The 21,403-nt window shown below is 31.1% G+C and overlaps 1 non-coding gene across 1 annotated transcript; it reads left to right on the forward strand.

Moving 5' to 3' along the window:
- Positions 1-21,074: 21,074 nt before the first annotated feature.
- Trnav-cac (transfer RNA valine (anticodon CAC)) lies at positions 21,075-21,147 on the forward strand. The gene has a single exon. It is a non-coding gene; the product is annotated as a tRNA-Val (tRNA).
- The last annotated feature ends 256 nt before the right edge of the window (positions 21,148-21,403 follow it).

Below are 21,403 nucleotides of genomic sequence, written 5' to 3' on the forward strand. Positions count from 1 at the left end.
CCATACAGAATGTCTGCATAATCCACCAAAGACAGTACAAGCGAATTTGCTTTGCAATTTGGTGTTTGATGGTAACTGATTTTTGTATTGATATAAGTTTTTTAAACGACCGTAAGCAATTTTAATTTTGTTCTTAATATGGGAGGCAAAGCTGAGATTTGAATCGAATATAACCCCTAGATTACGTTTTTCCGCAACGGTTGGTATAACTGTTCCATTAATATTAATTTAAAAATTTTCCATGCAATCTAGAGGATGACTTTTATTTTGTAAAAAAAACATTGCACATGACTTTAAAGCATTTAATTTGAGGTTATGGTTTTCAGCAAACAAAGCAATCTGATTTAAGTCGGCGTTAATTTTATTCTGTGCCACCTGAACGTCTGATATTTTAAAAGAATTATAAATTTGGGAGTCAGCTTAGAATTTTCGATGCACTGATTCATGTCCACAACATATAAAGAGAAAAGTAAGGGGCCTAATATGGAACCCTGAGGCACCCCTGTAACCGATCTTTAAGATAAGAGCTAAAAATATTTATGGCATTTGCCGAAAAACCATAATAGTGCAGTTTTGCCAAAAGCATTTGGTGATCTATGGTATCAAATGCTTTACTTAGATCTAAAAGAGTTATTTTTAGTTATTTCCTTTGAATCCTCTTTAAACCTGATATTATTAACAATATTGATAAGACTTGTCATAGTACTAAAAGATTTACTAAATCCTGACTGGCAATCAGGAATAATTTTCAAATTATAAACATAGTCAGCTATTTCGTTATATACGTGACGTTCTAAGATTTTTGAAATTACAGGCAGAATACTTGTTGGTCTAATGTCTTTATAATCTGTTGGACAAGGTATTTTTGGTAAGGGAATGAGTATCGCTTTTTTTCAATCATCGGGGAATTGGTTTTCTAAGATGCCGGAGTTTAAAATATTGACTAATGGCTTAAGACAGAAAGGAAGACATAGTTTATGATCTCTAATGGAAATTCCATCACCATCTACTGCATTTGACCCTATTTTAATTATAATATCGACAGTTTTATTTTCAGTTATAAGACTTATATTAAATTCCGTCTCAAAGTGACTAAATGTATTTGAATTATAAAAGTTTAGTTTTTCTAATGATGTTGAATTAGTAGGGCCCAAGGTGTTCGAAAAAAAATTATTTAAGTCCTCGGGTAAATTGAGATTTTCAGGAATAGGGTCAATCTTTTTTTTAGTACCACTAAGTTTTTTGGCTTTGTTCCAAAATTCTTTACCCTTTTCTATAGACATTTGCTTGAAAAAAGTAATTTTTTCGCGATTAATTGCGTGTTTAGTATAATTCTTTAATTGCCTGTAATATGTCAAATTCACGAGAGTTTTTTGTCGAGTATATTTTTTGCGAGCTTTGTCTCTTAATTTAATTAGATATTTAATATTACTCGTTATCCACGGCGTAAATGGTCTATCCTTATATAGTCTTGTTTTAAACGGGGCGTATTAATTTATTAAATAGGAAATATAATTATTTTTTTATTTATTTAATATAATTGGTAAGTAATGACACTTTTTGATTAATGTCAAAAATACAATAAATATTATGCCATTGTAGCTGCTGGGCCTCCTCCCAAAATGAAGTCATGTTAATACTATTGTAGTTCCTGGACCTGACAACTTTTTTACATAATTTAGATTTTGGTAAGTTTAAAATCGCTTGAACTAGATTATGATCAGTTATGGACCTCGATATACAGGTAGATTGAGAGCTAATACACTCGATGTTACTGCTAGCTACAATGACGTCAATAAGGGTATTAGATTGTATTAGGTATTAGGGTATTAGGTGTTATGGGATTTCGTATTTTATGGTTGTTTTGTTCCTTCTTTGGTCGTCCACTTTCCAGAACCTCATTATTATAATCATCTTCGCATTATTACGAGAAAATCTACAAGGTATAAAAATTTGAAATAGCATAAACTTATCTTTTTGTACTGCAAAAAAATTCTTGTACAATTCAGCCCCTTCCAATTTTAAAATAAAAAACTTTTTACTCCCTTTCTCCTTAATAAACTCTTTATGAACCATTAACTGATGTATAAACCATAAGAATTAAGTGTTTCCTTATATTCTAATCTAAGGAGCTTTGACAAACATTAAAAGGCTAGAATTAGCACTGCTGTGGAATTATATGCAGCTTCTTTAGCGGCAGCATCACTGATGCAATGATACCAAATGCTTATGAACACTTTATAATAATATATATTATTATAGAATATTTAATAATGGCAAAAGAACACTTTATAATATCATACAAATTTGTCACTAATTCTTTTTTAACCAAAAACTAAAGAAAAAACATAGAACTTCACAAATTCCAAATGTAAACACAAAGCCGTTTGACAAGACGATATTTCGCAAGATGACATCAACTTTTGCTTACAGTGTTGGCATTTCCAATTTTTTAGAAACGCTTTTAGGTATAAAAATTTTAATAATTATGTTTGCTTTGAAGATGTTATTTTTGCGCTTAGAAGAAGTATATCGGTGAATATGTTTTTAAACAAAACACCCCATTTACCCTTGACCACATGTTGAACACAAACAGAGTTGTTGTTTACTAAGTCCTTCAATTTTCTAAGAAGAAAATTAATAAAGTTATAAAAGATTACATTTACATCCAGCGCTTGTGACGTTAGGTGCAAAGTGAAGTTAGAACAAATGCATCTTTGGGCCAAAGAATATTAGAGAATTTGGTTAAAAAGCACATATTCAGATTAATATAATATTCACAAATACATATTCAGATTGATCTAAGGCTTAAAAAGACAGCAATGGTATTTGAGATATTGCCAAGGGGAATATTAATCTGATTTTCCTATAAAAAACTAATATATATTTAATTTTCAAAATAATATACTGGCTGGCCGAGGAATATTTATTAATATTTAAATTTTTTAACACATAGGTTAATTAAAATTAAACTTTCATAAGTACTTGATGCCAATATAACATTTTTAACTTATTTCAAAAATGTATCTTCAAACTAAATCTTTTTTGCCGCTGTAGGTAAAAAATTACAAGATATTAAAAATACCATTATTACAGAATATAAATATTAATCAAAATATTTGAAAAAAATAACGATTAGAAAATTAAGTGCAATTTTGAAAGTGACAGATAAATGAATCTGTCGAGAATGAGAACTTATATATAATACTAACGTCCCAGAAATCATTGCGTTTTTGCTTTTCCTTTTATGCTGAGCCATAAAAAATTAATAAAAGATCAACATAAAATAAACAAAAACATAACAGCGCAACGAAACTGAATCCAGAGATTAAATGTTATCTTTAAAAAAATATAATTTGTTCCGCTTACAGTCTGGGTAATAACAACTTTACGGAATTATGATACTTTAGTTTTGGTAGATTTAGTATATAGAAAAACCAACGCAAAATATAGATTAAAAAATCTATTGCGTATTCTCATTTTAAACGCCTATAAGAATATTTACAATTTCGGTGTATTTTAAAATAATCAACAAGAGCGTAAAAACTCAAGAAGAGCATTTTTGGCTAAGCAATTATGGTAACATTAAATAAGATATCTATATGGCCCTTATATTGAGATTTTTTAAATTGTGTAGTATAATAAATTCAGATGTTAGAAAAATGCTACAAGGGCTACATAGTTCATACACAGTTATCCGAAGAAAGCGATATAAAAGCCGTTGGGCCTCAGAGTTTATTTCTTGAGACTTTTGTGTTTCTTTTATAGAGCCTTATATGTTCCTCATATATATTATCAGATAAAATGTTAGATGAGGCGGAAGGTCATGTTAGATAATAAGGAATGTTAGATGACGTAGAATAGGGACAAGAGAAAGTAAAATTATCGCTTGGTAAAACTGAATTAGGCCTTAACAGAGATGAAATCGATTTTTTTTCCTAGAGATGAAAAAATAAATAAGATGGATGCTTGGAAGTTTCAAGAATTAAAATATATACAGGGTATTTGTATGATGAAAAATTGCTGAAAATGATAATAGTATCCACTAGAAGGCACGGCTTTTATGGCAAATAGTAACAGATAATTTTAGCGAAATGTAGCATTTTTCTGAAAATTTGGTAGCCGTGGTAATAGACAATGCTCTATTGGTCTAAAATATCCTCAGCACTGCCGCTTATATAGAAAAATGGCCACACTTTTCATTTTTTAAATGAAACAGCCGATATATCGATAGATATTTTAATATCCTGTTTCCAACCATTTTAATTAACTTTTTATAGCCTGATTTAATTAACATTATACAGAGTCTTTGAAAATTAAATTAATATCATTCATTTACTAAATTAGCGAAAGACCCATTTTTTTAAATAGAACCTCCTATATTTTATTTTTTATACTAATAGACAGTTAAAATATTTTTAATTTAGTATAACACATTCCTATACCTAAAAAGCCGCGTTTTAGAAATAAATACTTATTTTCGTGAAATTTGATAATTTTAAACATTTTTATTTTATAAATTACTTAGTTAGCTGTGAAAATATCACAAAGGTTTAATAAATGACAGTGACTGTTTAGCTAAGACATTGGCAGTTTAAGTTACCATTATGTTTTATAATAAACTTAATTTTAAAAAAGGAACATTATTATTAATTACTAAAATAAAGTTTAGATTAAATTAAAGTTAGGACAAATTATTTTCCATGGACAATGTGCTCAAATAATAGTAAGAGCATGTGGAAATGTGTTGCGTATACCCTTTCATTTATATCACCCCTCAAAAAAAAATCAAGGAGTGTCAGATCGGGCGATCTCGCCGGCCAATCCCATAGTCCCATACTCCTAAATCATCATCAAGCATGTCGCATAGTTCTCTTGTTACAGTATCTCCAGAGTGATCCGGGGCTCCGTCAAGAACTAACAAGTACGAAAATGGAAGATTTTCCGAAAAATTACTTACACTTTTTAAAATTTCTAAAAATTTGATAAAATTTTGTAGTTTATCATAAATTAAAAATTTTACTTCATTATCTTCTAAAAGGAAAAATACATTGAAACTAAATTTTTATTGAAAACCTATTTCTTTTGTCGCGCGTAGATTTAAGTCTTTTAAAAAATGTATAAAAGATTCCTTCTTTGGAAACTTTTGATTCGTTGGTTTAAATTATTTTCCTTATAAAGTCTGCGTTTTCATTATTATAGATCAAAATGTTTTCACAGAATTCTACCTTTCTGAGTCTTAAGTCTTGTGGTTTCAAAGCCTCTACTTTGATAATATTTTTTTACTTGAATAATAAGACAAACCTAAGACATTCTTAGCTTTTCTAGTTGAAGTTTATGAATATGCAGTAAAACATGCCAATACATTTATAATATTATCTTCTTCATTGGTAACTGACTCTGTTTTATTTTATTAGGAGTCATATTTAGCAAAATTATTTTGTAGCCTTACAAACTTGCCGATTTATTGATGGTAGATCTGGATACATTTCGTTAAATTTTCTGCATGCTCTTGCAATTATTTGATCAGACTTTCCATGGACATTAAAGAGCCTTCGAGAAACCAACGAAAACTTAATTTAAGTAGTTAATATTTTCTATTTTAGGCTTTGTAATTAAGTTTATCATAAAAGACAATGTTAATATTTTAACTTAATATGTCATTGTCATTTATTAAACTTGTGACATTGTGACATTTTCATGGCTAAGTAATTTACAAAATAAAAATGTTTAAAATCATCAAATTTCATGAAAATAAATATTTATTTATAAAACGCGGCTACATAGGTATAGGAATATGCTATATTACATTAAGGGTATTTTAGGTGTACATTAGAATATAAAATAAAATATCAGGTGTTCCTTTGGCCATTGTAGTAAATAAAAGATATTAATTAAATTTTTGACGACCTTGTATAATGCTGGTTAAATCAGGCTATGTGAAGTTAATCAATATAGTCGCTTAAAGTGGTATTTAAAATTTGAGTTTTATAGGAACTTAAATAGCTAAGAAATTAATAGTTAGTTTTCCCTTGGTTTTTAACGAAAAAACACACAAAATAGTTTTTTTTGGAAAACCGCTAGATTTTTAACTCAAAATGAACCAAAATTAAAATATCTAAAAATATATAGAGTTTCTATTTAAAAATTCAAAGCTGTTAAAATTTTTCTATATCAGCGGCAACACTGCAGTTCTGAAAATATTTTAGAGTGATAAAGCATTGTCTGTTAGCCACCAAATTTTCAGAAAAATGTTACATTTTGTTTTTCATATACGGCTAACGTACCATCGGTCCTCAATCACCTTTTATATTTCATACCAATAATACGTTTTTCTAATACTTCTGAAAATACGGAAATTCTTATTGAGACTCCCGGTACATATAGTGGTTGTATTTAAGAAACTACGAAGTCTGTTTCAATCAAGAATATTCTATTATAGAATTATTTTAGGATATAAGTGCAGGGTAATATAACTTACTCATACTTCTATATTACTAAAGAAATAAAGAACTACGCACATCCTATAGATTTACTTAATATATATTCTCTCTAAATAAAACTTTGTGCATAAATATCTACGAATTTATTTATTGAAATTATTTTGAAGTAAGAGTTAGTATTTAACGATTACCAAGCGATAGTTCAAAACAAATTACTTATTTTAAAATATACAAATAAACTTTAAATTTCATAAATATTTCTTTATGTTTTTTTTGAGGAATCAAAATAATAGTATTATCTTTTCTGTTTAACTTTAAGTATTTAGTTTTATATTTATACTTTTAAATTTTATTTTTAAATATTTTTTCACTTAATTTTTGAGTAGGTATTTTAAAGAGTATTACTGGGTATAATTTTTGAATATTTTCTTTATTATTTTATTGTTTATTGTTGTAAGATCCCTATGTATAAATTATGATCATATAAAAGATTGTATTTTTGACATAAACCAAACAATTACAAAATCAAAATCTAAGGAATGAGATCACGAAGAAATAAGTAAAACCTTAAGTTAAATATTGGTATTTTAATCATAAAAAAACTCTGGCCGGTAAATACGGCATAGCAGGCCGTGAATATTACCTATCAGTATGTCTACTATGGCACCTTGTCCACTCCAAAAGCTCGTTTCATTTCCTTGTAGCCGAAGCTTTTCGGTTTAGAGTTAGTGTATTCTAAATTGCCACTTTGCTTGCTTATACCATCGGAATAGCCGTGGCATGGATTTTGCAAATTTTGTCCGGCATAGCAAGCAAGCTGAAGTTTTAAGTTGGGATGAGGCTTTTCGAATTTCGTATCGCAAATTGAGTTGATGGTAGGTATATGGACACGTATAGCAACGGGTCCTGTATACATCGCTAATTTCTAAATTTACTGAAGTTTATAATAAAAGTTCGTTATAAGCATGGACGTTCTTAAATTTGCAAATAGGAAATTGTTATGTAATATTCAATAACAATTTTTTTTTTCAAATTTGCTTTTTCTAGAGAAAAACCGATATACGATATTCATGTTACTCAAGTCTATAAAAGTTTCAATAGAAAATTCTGTCTTAATTCGAGAAAAAAAGAAAAAACAATCGAAAGAGGAAAAGTTCGACAGGCTGATTAAGGGACAAAAGACGCACGTAGGCATGATGGAGAAGGACAGCCAGAGGCGTAGTTATGTAGTCTTATGCTAGACACTAAATCTAAGAAATTTAATTGATGCTAATTGTTAATTGTTATCATACAATGTAGTAATAATTTTGAGTTCTTAACTTTTATCATCAAAGATAGGTTTATTGATTTTTGATAGTATTTACATGATATACCACTTATTTTAATAAAAATGAGATTTTTTTTCGGCTGTCGGCGAAGAACAACTTTTTTAGTGTGGGACTCCATACCCGGTTACCCAGTAACTAAAACTTACTAAAACTACCCTAAATGGTACCTGGTTAGTTTCCTGCATTGCGGTCTGCCTTATTGCAGTTCTGTGCCCCATAGCTTTACTCCCACGTTAGTTTTGTTGCTTCTAGAAAGTCCAGTATTTTTCCCAGTGATGTAGTTGTCATCGTCTCTGGTGAAGGTTTGGCTTCCTCATAACCTCTACATAGCGGTGTATCTACTTTTTTAAGTCTACGTAGGTGTTTCCTATAGGATGCATGGCATGTAAGCAGCCCTGCTACCTTATTACGCAGCTGTTGCCTGAAGTGGCCCAATATGTTCTCGCACTTTCTGAAAAGCGGATTGCCTAAAAGTTGTTTGCAGAGTTCCAGCAGATTTAATGCTTAAGTTCCAACCACTGTCTAATATCCCTTTTCCCGATCTTATCGCTTATACAGCATCTTGGTTCTTGGCCTATGAGTATGTTGCTAACCCCCTTTATTGCAAGTTGGATTACCTTTCTTGTAGTACCATGATTGCCCATATTCTGTGATAGAAGTATCTCTGGCCTGTTTCACTCTTTGGCTAAATCCGCAATATTCCCCAACAGCAGTTTTGCTTAGTCTTTGACCTAGTTTCAAACTGTCCTAAAGTGTTTGTTGGTGCCTGGTCTCCTGTAATGATTGCGATGGGTCGGCACCTTGGTGCCCCTTCTCTTATCGGTTGGATACAGGTCTGGATACCTCATTATGTTTGCCTGTAAGTCTCTTGCTTCCATGCCCAGGTTCAATGTGAATTTTTTTGCACCGTTGTCCATCCTCTAGTAAACTCACTGCTATCCTGATCTTCGATCGTAGGGGCGCAGTGTACCTTACCGAGTAGCCATGTTTTAGCCAGTTAACTGCTGTGCCCAGTGGTCCCTTTTCGTTTTTAATTACAAAGCTTTATCTTGCTGTCTGAACTTGGTTTTGTCCGTTCTTAGCGCCATATCCTCAAGATCCTGTATCTTGTCAAATAGTGTGTCTAATTTTCATAAGGATCATTGCATCATTCGACAGTACAGACAGGCAGATATTTTAACTCCTGATATTATTCAGCCCGTATTACAAGATATAGTCAGGTTTTTTAGGGCGGCAGCCGGTGTCATTGACATCGCTCCTTCTATAACCAGACACGCTGTTCTTTGTGTTTTGTTGAGTATCTGAAGAACAGTCCTCCTTTCTTCCGCATGCCACACCATACTGGTGTTGCGTCTGTCATGATGAGTATCACCATTGATGTATACACCCAGTGTATCACTTTTAGTGAGAATTCTCATGATCTGCCGAACATTCTCTTATAGTACATAAAAGTTTTCGAAGCCTTCCTATGGTTTAGCATTTGGTTGACCCAACGGCGATGTGTTGTCAAATACTCTTTCAATGTCTAAGAAGGCTTCTAGGGTAACTTCTTTGTTGCTCAAAGATTGCTCGATCTTCTGGGTTATCTCGTGGATTGCTAATTCACAAGATTTACTTATTTGGTAGGCATATTGATGTCGATGTAGAGAGCTAGCTCGTAGTACCTAGTCCCTTATATATCTTTCTATAAGCTTTTCCTCTGTTTTCAGGAGGAATGATATAAAGCAAATTAGTCGGAAGAATTTGGGTTTCGCGTATGAGTCATATGCCACTTTTAGTAGGAATACAAATACCCGGCAATAGCATGTTAGGTATGACTGCATCTATCCCCGAGAGGGTTAAATGGTTTGAAGGTGTATATCGGACATTTAACTTTCTTGTAGGTTATAAACTCTTTTGCCAGTTTTCCTGGAAAACCTGTTTGGAATAACAGAAGTCTGAAGACTTTTTTTTGAAGTGCATGTTCAATATTAAGCGCTTCCTCCTTCATTGTCGTATATTCTTCCTTAGCATTTATTGAAGAAAGGTCTGTTATGGCCCCTTAGCCATTGCCTTATAAAGTCTTGCATATGCTGATATCTCAAGTAGGTTCCTGCATAGTTTTCTCCGCCCTTTTTTTTGCTTTTTTATAATAATAGACAATAGACAATAGGCAATAGATACATATACAATATATACTTGTAGCAATAGGGTATAGGCATTACAAAGAAAAATATCTTTCAGCAAAAAAAAATGAAGAAATCTGCTGAATCATAAGCACCGTTTACAAAAATTACAGTTATAAAATAAGTAGCGAGGCAGAATTACTTAATATAAAAACTAAAAATAGTAACGTAAAAAATTGGCTATAGTTATAACCTATTTAAGCTAATCACTAACCTAATTATACAATAATATATAATTACATAAACCAAAATCATTTTATGTGTATTATAAGAAAAATAAAATACTAATTATTGTTTATAAAACCTTTAGTTAGGAGAAAAATAATACAACTTACGCACTAGCCCCAATAATCAGTCCCTAATACAAAAAGAAAGAACAAAATTACTCATGAATTATAAAGCTTCTAAGTCGAAGAATATTTAAAAAGTGTGTACAACAACAACAGGTTTAACTTTTTGAGGTATTATATTGTTTAAAAAGCATATAACATTGTGCACACAAAATACAACCTTATCAGAAGAAATTAGACCCTAACGAAGAGGGGCGCACTCAAAAGCGATAGAAGAGGAAAAATGCTGAAGCAGATACAAATTCTTGAATTCATTTCTTCAAAAGACCTTGGTCTTTTTAAACACAAACCTATTTAAATTTATCCAACAACGAGACTTTATTCTTCTTTAAATAGGTACTCGTTAATGATATAAACGGCATGCCAAATTCAATTTTTGAAAACAATAAATTCTTTACTTGCTGAATCCAATCATACGAGGGGTCAGGGTTTTCAAGTTCCAGCTGTCTCTTATATCAGATTTGTGGGTATCTGGAGGGTTCCATAGATAAAAGTTTGATTAACCAATTAATAGCTAATTTAAAAATAGATAAAGAAAGGTATATTTCTCCAATTTCTTGGCGCACAATGCTGTCAGGTTTATTAGCAGGCAGATAAAACAACTTTTTGAATAAACTCGCCTGTACACATTCCAAAACCTCAATGTAACGCAAACTCCAAATTGCAGCATGATTAAGTAAGACACTCAGAACAAATGAATTATAGAGTGTCATCTTTGCCGACCAACTGATATGGGTGGCCTTGGTCATAATACCGCGAACAACTCCAATATCTTGTTTACTTTTAAGTGCGGTGTCCTCCGTTTTAACGTTAAACAATGAAGAAGAGGTAAAAGATGCCCCCACGTAAACATACATCTTTGTTATCTCCAACTTTTTCAACATCATTTTATCTAATTAAGCTTTGTCTATATTGATTCCATTCCCCAGTTTTGCTCTGTTGAAGAGTTTTCTTATTATCTGCCTAATTTCACTCAATTCCTGGTTCCACCAGAAGGTGTTTTTTGCCTGATATGATTTGCTTAGCTAGACAAATTGGGTTCGTCAGATACGTGCCACTTTATCACAAGGTTACAAATGCGTCTTTTGCCTAGGGTTGGATCAATTACTTCTCTGCGGAGTACGTTGACGAATGAAGTATATGTAGGTTCAAGGCTGCACAGTAATTTAATAGTAATTCACCTCGTTTGTTTGTTTCAGTAATAACCAAATAATGTTGTGTGCAGAGGCATCACATCCAATTTAAATTCTTTTCTATCTTCTTTAGCCTGCCAGCCTCCGTACTATGGTGGAAGGTGGCTCCTTTTATTAATCGTAGAAGAAGTATGCTGATACTATTATTTTATATCTTCTCCGCTATCTTAATTTGCACATCAGCCGTGTCCCTTTCGCAAAACTCCAACGGCGGTGTGGCCTTTATATCTTTTCTTATGAAGATGCAGCTTCTTGAAATGGGTCTTGTTGGTGTGACATAAGTTTCCCTTTAAGTATTCCTAGTTCTCTCATCTGGCCTTAAATATACAATTTCTGAATTAAGGCTAACAGAATATCATTATCGGCAATCTACTTACTGAAGGCCACGGTTGCTGCCTTGTTATTGTCTTTCCTTATCTGGGTTCTCTTGAGGCTTATCCAAGAACTTCAGCTTTATGCTATCAAAGTTGAGGTATAGCGATTGCTTTGCTTCCGTCACTTTAGCCCATGATCTTTTGTCCAGGAGAAAGGTTACCAGATAACCCTTGTCATTCAGATTTTCACACGTAGCAAGTACTTTCCACAGGCTCGTGCTTATGATATTTTGTACATGCAGCCTGTGTATATCCTCGACGGGACCCGGTACCCAAACCACCACCTTGCGGCGTTTAGGGAGTTTACTGACCTCCGTTATTAGGAGCTCAGCTCCTTCCCAGGGTTCCCTCCTGAGTAAGTCTAATTTTTTTTTGCTCCATGAGGCCGAGGAGCCAATTTTTGGTCGGCTCATCGATGCAGGTAAAGGATACCTCACCAAAGCTTGCATCTGCAAGTTAAATTAAGGTTCGAAAAAGTTAAGAGCATTGTTGCATATAAGATAAAAGCATAAATTGCAAGTTATCTTGCTCTGAACAACAGGTGTACTTAATGGTTATTTTTTAATATTGTTAGAGATATGCAACACAAATATAAAACATGCTGCAAACTATAAAAAAAGAAGAACTTGCTTGCACCGAAGTGAAATGTATAAGATTCTCTTCTCTAGGGTCCTTTATTAAAAATATTAAAAAAAGAATTAAGCAATACCATTTATTAACTTTCCAGTCTTTAACAAGATGCCACTCATTTCAATAAATTAATATGTATAATTTCAATATTATAATAAGATGTAGGTAAATATATACATTATTTTTACAAATATTTTACTTATATTACGTTTTAGATGTAACACTTTTAGTGTTCGTCAGTCGATGACAATAATAGGCAAAACTCCCCAATTGACTAAAGACTGGGTGATACTACTGATAACCGAAAATTTTGCAATGAAACAAATACCAAACTATATAAGTGGCATGCATTTATTCTGGAGTTATTTGGTAGTCTTTTTTTATACTTAATGAGATTTTGTTGAGCAGTGAATTTGCAATAATATCAATACAAAGAATAATCATACTCTTTAAAAGAAAACTTAATACAAAAAAAATCCAGCCTGGTCCTGACAGATACGCAGATTTTTTTTAAATAGTTTAAAACCTTAAAAAATATGTCTAATGTGAATTTTTTTGTAAATAATAGAATTTTTATCAAAGAAACTATATATTTAAGAAACTTTATAAAAAAGCCAATGCCTATGAATTTTTTTCTTTACCAAAAAGCTTATGAATTTTATACGCTTCAAAAGCACCACGAAGGGAAAAGATTTTCTAGGTTCGTGGAAAAATAATTAATCAAAATATCAAAGAAAGCTAGATAATAATGAACTAAAGATAATATTACGAGCACCATATATAACATTATGAAGCGTATTGAAACTTCTAGTTGATATTCTTACATTACAAAATTAACTTAAAATATCTATATTCACTTTATCACAAAAAACTGGTTAATAAATTGAAAACTTTGGAATGATTGAATGAATTATTAATTATAGAAAGATTAGAAGCTTTTGCCTTAGTAGTTATTAGGAGTGAAGTGTTAATGGAAATTTTGTAAGTTGTGCAATATTGCTAACGTTAATGTTTTCTTGTAAAAATAAATCGCAAAAAAGATTTTTGAAAAAAATCATTCAACGTATATTAAGCTTTCAGTGGTCTCCTTAGTAAGTCAGAAATAATATTTGTTGATCTCCAAGATAAAGCTTAGTTACTTCACTCTTCATATTTTTATGTAAAAATGAAGTATTTGTCAGTGAACTGAAATCAAATAGCAGAGCAATAGAAAGGAGCAATCACAAAAGTACTGGCGATTGAAAAAATATGAGTCACTTTCCCGAAAATATGACCAAAAAACTTAGTCTTAATTAATAAAACATCTTATATTATTTTTTAAATATTTGCATAATTAGTTTTTTTATTACATAAATAAATACAGAACTAATAAGGGCTCTTAAAAGCACTAACGTAAGAAAACATTTGTCTATATGAGTCTATTATAAGTCTTGCCACAAAATAACATTTGCTAGTAATGAGCAAAGCTGGAGGAGCATAATTTATTTTAACGTTTTTATCAAGATATAGTATGTATATTATTCGATCAGGAAATACTTAAAAATATTTCTTATTTATCTTGAAACAGAACTAGACTTAAAAATTGTACGTTCTGCCACTGACTGTCACAGCTTAAAAACTTGTAAAATGGGGGTGTGTGTATAGCTAGATGTCACACGCACGGCTCATACACACGAGCGGGTCCAAGAACGAGCCCTTTTGGGCGAAAAACTAAAAGAAAGACACTGACTGGAATATTCGATCAAATCAAGCCTCGGCCCTTCCGTAGTTCGTATTATATGCGTATAGTCGAGGCCCCCAGATCTACTTCTTTAGGACATCAAAGTGTTGGCGAAAGCCCTTTCTACGTGAGCTGTGTGACTTTTTTGTCAATGTGATCAATTCTGATTGAAAAGATAAATTTTTCTCAAGCAGGATGTTTTGATAGCTTAAGAGAATATTTGTAAACGAATAAAAAAATTGTGCTTCACATCCGGACTATATTTCTTTTGATTCGAACATAAAAGAAAAGTTGAAAGTGGATTAGTTTTATTAACTTAACTAAGAGAAGCTGGCCAAATATATAAATAGCAAAGGAATATTTGAGATCTAATTATTCCTAACAAAAGATTAAATGAAGACCGAGAGATAATAGTAATAAAGTTGTTACAGGAATATGCCTAGTAATATAGTTTTTTCTTAAAAATTAATAGATCCATTAAAGAACTAGTTAATTAAAAACTTAAGCAATGCTTTTTTCAATGTTAAGAATGTTTAATGTTCTGTTTCATTAAATTTTTTAAACTTTGGTGTGCTCGAATTTTATTTCTTGTCGCTGGTATAGCTTTGTTCGAAAACGGTAAACTATAGAAAACTTAAATATCCCAATTTTTCTTGTACGACTTACAGTTTAGCCAGAAAATTAAATTTAAAATTTCCTAAAAAATAATCAGGAGCGGTGATGTATAATTTTAAGTTTAAACTTTCATTTCTCATAAAGAAGTAGCGACTGAAAAAAGCAACGGATTTATAAGAATTCCAAATGTTAAATTCATTATTTTAGAATAAATATGTATACAACATATAATATGTATACAACAATGTATACAACACTATAGTGGTTACTGGTAATTTTTTTGATCTTTTTTTTTTTATTTTATACTTAAATATATAAAATTTTTAGGTTTTATAAAAGAATTTTTCTTAAAAGATATTATTAATGTAATTATAAAATAAACTTAAAGTATAAAATTATACACACATCATCATCACCCGGCATGAGTGGCTCACTGTTTTTACGCCACCTGAAAGTCTAATATTTTGTCTGAAGCCTATATCTACTTTTCTATGTATCGATTTCATAATATTATTTATTTACGACAAACCATTTTAAAGAATTACTTAAATATAAATAAATAGTTGTAATATATAGTATCTGATCTATATACAAATATATAGATCAGAATAAAACTAAATAATTTATTTTTTTTATTTTTTACAAAATATACTTTAAATCTTTTGCAAATGTATCAATTTTAGAATCGAATAAATCATTTTGTACTTTGGAAAGCATAGGTCGATTAAACTGTTTGCTTACTAACCTGCTATAATGACACCAAAAAAGACTTTCTTAAAGACTTAATCTGTACACTCTCAATCTGTTGGATATAACACCCATATGAATTAAACGATAGCGTAGCACTCCAAGATGGGTCGTAAAAGATAACAATACTAAATATTCAAAACTAGGTATTTTAAAATTAGTTGGGAATCAATAGCTACGTGTACAACGCGCAGATGTATTAGGTCCATGGATCAAATGATTAAAAGTGTTATTGTTTGAAAATAATAAAAATAAACTAATAATTTTTTTGCGCCTGTTCTTCTCTTCTTATTCTTCTTTATTTTTGTGTGCAAAAACAAAAACCTCCTAATCTAAGATCCATCAAAATGTCAAACTTGTCATTTTGGTACTTCAAAATAGGTCCTAGTTGTTAACACCGAAAAAAAGTAAATTTAATCTACCCTGTTTGGAACGCATCGAATTTTAGTGCGCTGTCATTTACACCTAAAAAATAGTCCTCATGACGTCATTTAATCCAAATATTAAATATTTGGTACGCGCGTTGTAAACGTAGCTAATGAACAAAACTACTGACCTTCATAGATATAGATGTCATTGGATTAATTTATTACCTCTATATCTATGAAGATTTAATATAACTATGAAATGTGATTGTAGAATTTAACAATCATAAGGCTCAGATCAGAAATTTCAGATTTTGCATTAAGAGGTGTGTTTTTATAGTTTTATACACAATTAATATCGTCTATTTGTAAATTTGTGAAATCTTATGACACTTGCTTACATCGAAAGTCATTTTATTCTCTATACACCATATAAAAGAAGAGTTTAAATCCTCTTGAAAGAGTTTCAATAACAAAAATTACCGTCATATTTATTCATCTGCAAGCAATAACTCGGTAAATAAGTAGCTACTACATTTTAATCAAATAATTAATTGCCAGATGTCCCATTGGGTCCTATACTTAGACTATTTTTGCAGTACTTTAGAAAATTATAAATTTCTTTAAAAAAAAATTGCATTGTGCTGACTGAGTTCAACAACTGAAACGAACGTAGCATCACCCACCTCTTAATAGGAATCTACAAAGGAAGAATACTTGGCCAATAGATTAGTTTTTTTGTAAGTTGAAGTCCATTCTTAAAGTGGAGTAGCTTTAATATAGCGGGTTAGGAAGGGCAAGAAGACTTTTGTCCACAAATGAAAATGCCTATCTTTTAGTCAAGAGTTATGCATTTCGATGAGTTCACTCATCATCATCAGACTCTTATACTCCATAGCTGTGATGTTTACATGAAAAACAAAGATAATGATAATAAAATTTAATTGGCCTTCAGCTGGGCTGGATTTTAGTAATCTTAAGGATCTAGTAATTTAACCTGCAGCTGATAATAATTTCAATCACACAGCAGTCTTGTTTAGTATTTTAAATAAAAATTAACTGGTTAGTACTGTTTAACGGGGATTCAGTGAACGAAATAGTTTCTATAACTTCTTATAACGGGTGTCCCACTTAAGATGGATACAAGCCAATATCTTGATTCTTTGCTGAGTGTTTCATTTCTGGTAGGAGGATGTGATGGTTATAAGACACAAGTACTTGCGATGCTACTGGACAAAAAAACTAAAAGTCAACGTCTTCGATCAAACGACCATAATTACCTAAGGGGTCATGTTACAAAAGGACTATTGCGACCAATCCATTAATCTTGAAAATTTTCATTGAGTGATCTTCTTACAGGTGCAACTTTATGGACCGAAGAGCCATCTAACTGAATAAACAAATGCTCTTTATAAGTTCACGGCAAATCATAATTTAGTTTTTTAATCCAGCGTTTATATTTTAATAACACACCCTGTATGAATAATTATCAAAATTAGAATTTAAGTATTTTGAGTAAGGAGGATCTCAATATAATTTAACAGATTTGAAATAAATAGTGTCCTAAAGGTAGTTTACTCTTGAATCGAAAAATATCAAACTCCATTAAAACTTATGTCTATGAGGTATCGCATTTCTTACCCTGGGCAAAATGTGCGCCTTACATCCTCCTACCAAAAATGAAAAAGATCACTCAAAAAAGAACCAAGATATTGGCTGTATCCATCTTAGTGGGATACCCTGTATAAGAAGTCATCAAAACTATTTCGTTCACCGAATCCCCTTTAAACAGTGCTGACCAGTTAATATCGACTAATTCCGTCTATTATTCTATTTATCTAACATCCTTCTACAATTATTTATTTAAGTAAAAATTATCGCTCTTAAAATTGCGAAAATCAACTAATATGTTTCCACACTATTCATTTAAAATACCAAACAATACAGCTGTGTGACTTAAATTATTATCAAAGATTTTATCAACTGCAGATTAAATTATTAGCTCCTTAAAATTACTAAAATTCAACTGAGCTGAAGGCCATAACCATATAAGCAAAATGTATCGACTGAGATAATTATATTATATTGATTAAGATCAATGTAGTTACGATGAATCGTGTTGATTGTATAAAAGTTTCTGAGTTTACTACAGGGATTTTGATTTTATTTGCTAAATTACTATTTACTACTATCCATGTAACTCCCTCACGCGCCTTAGTAGTATTTTTACTCGAAACACTATAATGTTTATAAATAAGCTTTTTACCGATACCAATCTTAGACTAGAATAATCTTTTATTCACTATGTTTTAATAATCCTGCCTACATAAGAATAAAAACTACTTCTCAAAATCTATGCCTCAAACATAAGAAGTATTCTCATACCCCTTGTGTTCTGGTAGGTAGAAGCTGATTATTAAAAAAGCCTACCTTATATTGATGGATGAAACATGGTTTTGAAGAAAAAGTGTTTTTAAATATATTTATTATATTATACAGTGCCTTTATTTTAAAACGAACCACCCTTAATTTTATATTTGACAAAGTTTCATCGATTGAGGTGAGTACCTCTAGCTAACCTGACTTGATATGTTAAATGGGAACTCCAGTTCTGCGACACATCATTGTAAGCAGCATTAAAATATCTATTTTACAGTGCCAAAAAAAATTATTTCGATTGACGGATCAGCGAAGAGTAATAAAAAAAATCTGGACATAATGGATATTTTATTGACCTCAAGCTTTTGTATTTCAAATGGCTATCCTAAGTCTGATACATCATTTTAAAGGGCATAAAATCTCCTATCTAACCAACCGGAAATAACAAAATCGGGTGATGTATGAGCGAATTGTATGCAAAAATGTGTGGTGGTCAAATGGTTACCTCATAGTGTCACAAATTATTTTAAATGGCAAACAATTTTTCATCTTACTTTGCCAAGAAAATTGATACAAGCTAAAGCGATTTACCAATAAAAATTTATGGCGATATATAGTTTATTAAGTTTAAATAGTCCAAAAAATCATCCTCAAAAAAAATAAGGTCAATCATCTTTGGAAAACCAAGTAAATGAAAATAGTATTGGGATAATAAATGAAAATAATTTGTATTTTCAACAAGATGAAGCTCCCCCGCACTATGCTTTGACAGTTTAAGAGTGGTTAAATGAAAAGTTTCTAGGGATATGGATTGGTAGGCGTGATGCAATTGAATGGCCCGCACGGTCACTAGACTTAACACCACTAGTTTTTTCCTTTGGAGGTATTTAAAACGCAAAGTTTATATAACCTCAACTAAAAATATTATTGATTTAAAGGATCGAATTACTTGCGAATGTAGAGGCATTAGCAGACAAACACTGCCAATGTTTAAGAGGAATTTCAAAACAGACTTAGTTTTTGTCTCGCGAATAACGGAGAACATTTTAATTACTTAATAAAATAAATTCTGTAAACTGATTAATTTTTTTATTTTTTAAACACCTTTCTACACTTTTATTGTATATAGGTCTATAAACTTATATTTTTTAAACACCCTTGGGTGGTAGAATGTATGACCTTTAAAATGATGTATCACACTATAGGATAGCCGTTTGACAGACGAAAGTATGACGTCGATAAAATTTCATTATCAGTAATTTTAGCTTACTATTCGCTGGTACGTCAACCCATTTAATTTTTTTGGCACTGACATTTTAATGCTGCTTATAATGATGTGTCACATGATGGGGGTTTCCATTGAACATATCAAAGTGAGGTTGGAGAGATTAAAGAGTGGTTCATTTTGAAATAAAAGCATTTTACATACTAGATGGTGCGTCGCCGAGCGGAACATAGGAAAACCCATGTAAATTTTAAGGGTTCAAGGGTTGTAAGAAAACTTTTTGAAGAGACTAATCTGGCAAATTCTTCTGCAAAGTTTCAAAAAATTTTAATAAGCGAATCTTAAATTATTCAATTAAATGTAATTGGAAAATTAGGAAATTTTCGGTTCAAAACCAAACGGGCACCAGTAAAATGAATATTGTCACTGGCATGATGAAAAGTGTCAGTCGATATTTGAAAACAAGTATGAATTATTCAATCGACGGAAAAATAGCCATAATTAAGTGGCATTATGCGGGAAACAGTTTTAGAGCAGTATCTGAAATGTTTTCAGTTTATTTCCCCACCAAGCCCATTCCGTCCATTTCAACTATTAAACGTATTATCAATAAGTTCGAGTTCAAAGATGTATTTTCGATCTTCTGAGTTAAACATTTACAATTATTTATTGCAATGTTTTGGACTCGAATTTATTAAAACTACTAAAATATTTCAGATACTGCTATTGGTTTAAATAAATTCTAAGTATGATAAAATTATTTTTTTAATAATCGATAATAATAATTGTTATTGGTTTAACTTCATCGTTATATTGAATAAAAGTTTAGATAAAAAAGTAATGTTAACGTGTCTTACTTTGAATGTATGGTTGTGAGATTGATAAAACGAAAAAAAAATTCTTGTATTCGGCTGTAAGTCAGATTTGACAAAGCCTTATAACAAATTGTTTGCTGGTGACTGGTATTTGGTTTTACCTGAACTGAAAATTTGGTAATTTTTCAATTACATTTAATTGAATAATTCAAGATTCGCTTGTTAAAAATTTTTAAAACTTTGCACGATGGTTTGCCAGACTGGTCTCTTTAAAAAGTTATCTTACATTTTTTCTGTAAAATGTACAGGGAGGCCAATAATTGACCCCCTTAAACTTTACATGGGATTTCCTATGTTCCACTTGGCGACGCACCACCCGGTATACGTTTTGAGACGGAGACTTAGAGTTTTTATTTTTTCTCTATATCAAAGTGAGATTAGCTGAAAGTGAGGAGGTGATTGACAGAACTTTGCCAAATATAAGATTAAACGGCCACCTGTATATCTGGACTGACGTGTTTTTTTTTTTAGAATGTTATTAAGGGTGGTTCGTTTTGAAATGAAAGTACTCTATATATATTATACTATATTCAAAACGTTCGGATTATCCCAGAGATAATAGGTCATCAATGCCGGGAAACTTACTAAACAAAACTTGGAGCATAGTACTGTTATTCACGGACTTTCTAATTTCCAGTTAGTACTGTTTACACATCTTATCAGTAGTTTTCGTAGTGTAGTGGTTATCACGTGTGCTTCACACGCACAAGGTCCCCGGTTCGATCCCGGGCGGAAACAGAATTTTTTTTAAAAGTTTTTTATGGAATTATGGAAGAAACTTACATTTTAAACATAAATCGGCTCTACAAAGATAAAATTTTATATATTATCAGAAACATATTATATGTGTACCTGTTATATAAATAGATGCGGGTTTTAGTTTTTTGGATACGGTTTAAAGGTACTGAATTTAAACTAAATAGGAATTTACAATTTTTATTTTCACAGCTTTAAATGAAATCCAAAATTGGGCAAGGTTGACAAAATTTTTTAT

Source organism: Anthonomus grandis, chromosome 13 (genome assembly GCF_022605725.1).
Source record: "Anthonomus grandis grandis chromosome 13, icAntGran1.3, whole genome shotgun sequence".
NCBI classification, from domain to species: Eukaryota; Metazoa; Arthropoda; class Insecta; order Coleoptera; family Curculionidae; genus Anthonomus; species Anthonomus grandis.